Here is a 2,317-nt window from a genome sequence, read left to right on the forward strand (position 1 = left end):
TTTCTTGTAATTGTTCCATTCCTTCATGTAGCATGAAGCATCTCTTGAGCTCCTAGTTATGGGGTCTTTCTTACATCTCGTTACATTGAGCATTAAATTCTGTAGATTCAGCATTCTAGTAGACGGAATAGAAAATAATACATATATATTTTTTTGGCATTCTTTATTTTTGTTAGTGCTTGGTGTACACAAAGTTGTCAACATCTCATAGATATGGCAGATTGCACAGAAGCATAAGAATAACTTCAGTTATAACATTGTCATGCAGTCAGCACCATTTTAAATAAAACAATCGTTAACCAAAAAAAAAAACTTAAGACTGGTTGAACACAAGCCAATCGTGTTGGGTTTCTGGGCAGGTCTTTAGTCCATTAGCTTACAAGTGGTTATTGAACACACAAGGATTTTCTAAATGTAGAGTAAAATATGAGGAGAGTCATGAACTATCCGGGTTGTAGTTGAGTGAAACTAAGAGGCTCAGGTGCTCGTCTCATGTTAGAGTACCACTAACCAAGGGGGTGGATATAGGTGCTTGCCAGCAGTAAATCGGTTATTTCAGGCCAATAGCATATGGTCTATTGGATGCTTGGTGGAGCTAACCCTCTGCAGTACCAGAGGAGATTCATGGGCTTAGGTTAGGTATTGCCTGATTTAGTCAGGTGAGCTAGTGAGAACTTAAAAACAAATGCAAGAGTGAAAACAAGAGTGAGCAGACATCTGTGCACGAATAATAGTGTAGTCAGGTGGTCGGTGAGGCATCTTCTCCAGCCCTTGGCACAATGGTAGTATGTTGGCAGGGCTCCAGTCACCTGGTGTCACTTGATGAGTCCAGATGGAGGCAGGTATAGAGAGGCCCAATGCTGTCAGAAATACCAGTGCCTCTGATACGGAGCTACGTTTATGCTTGGTTCCATTATGTGCCACCAGCAGAAATCTTGTTGCCCTACCATCTATAAGCAAAACCCGCAGAGCGTGATGTAGCAGAGGGACTTATGCCATTGGAGGGTAAAAAAACGAGTGTGAGTTCTCAAAACAGAATACTGTTTTGGAGAGCAAAAAACGGGTTGCAAGAGTATTCTGAGGACGGACAGCAACTGAAATAACCTGCCCTTCAGTGGGTCCCCTCTCAGAACTCAAGCTGGTTTTAGCTCATCTTGTGCCATTACAGAGAGAACATATCTGAAGCATATCAGACTGGTCCCACCCATACGGGCAGTCCAGATCCGAAATGCCAGCAAGTTCCCTCTGCACGAGAGACACAGCAACCTCATATCAGTGAGGCATAGCTGATATCTCTCTAGGCACTGTGAATACTGTTTTGGCTCCAAGTGCTGCTAAGAGTTGTCCCTTTTCCTGTGAGAATGTGCAGTGGAGAATTACATCCCGTGATGCAGTGGTGGGAGGCCTGCTTGTGCCAGGGAGTCTGTATGCCCCATCCATGATGAATCTTCTAGCCACTTGAGGGTAGTACGGCGGCCACAAGGCGTCTTCGATACTGAGGCAGTTCCTCTGCCGTGGTTGAAGCAGTTATGCTGCGGATTTTAATGTGATTGCGACTGTGATGGTCTTAGAGGGCGAGGTAAATACTAGTTGGTGGACTGGAGCTTATGGAGTGATTCCTTTATGTTGGAAATATCTGTGCGAATGTCATTCATGTCCTCCTCTCTTGTCCGATCTGTAATATGATGAACTTTAATGTTATACAGGTGGACATCCTCATTCTTGAAGGAACATTCCATTGGAAAATGTTTGTTTTAGCACATTTACAGTTGCAAAATAGTGAGAATTGAATGGGAGAAGTATCTTTCTTACGAAAGGTGAAGAAAGATGGCTCTTAGGGGTAGTGTGAAATTCAAGCAAGTGATTTCTTCAAATATTAAACGTACATGGATTCAAGTAAATTAAAGTGTTACTCCAAGCACCATGGCCGCTGCAGTAATTTGGTTTCTGGAGTCTGACACACTGCACATGCAAAGTTTAACCTCTTTGCTGTTGAAAGTACAGCTACGCCTCCTGCAGTGTCATTGGTGCAGGGTTTGCCAGAACAAGACTTCCGGGCTGGCTAATGTGAATTCTGTGCAACTTTGTGAGCTCATTATGAATGAAACCCACAAATATTGCTCTGTTTAAAAGTCCACACCATAATCAACAGTCCAGGTAAACTTTGTGCTTCTGATCATGTGATGTAAACGGAGATCCTGTGCTTCACCCCATCAAGTGGACTTTATTTGAAGGGGGTTCTCTCTACGCCTCCTACTTAAAAGACTGTTTTCTAAAAACTCCCTCCTCTTCAAACCTCTTGATTTCCATATGCACA

This window comes from Pelobates fuscus, chromosome 5 (assembly GCF_036172605.1).
Source record: "Pelobates fuscus isolate aPelFus1 chromosome 5, aPelFus1.pri, whole genome shotgun sequence".
Lineage (NCBI taxonomy): Eukaryota > Metazoa > Chordata > Amphibia > Anura > Pelobatidae > Pelobates > Pelobates fuscus.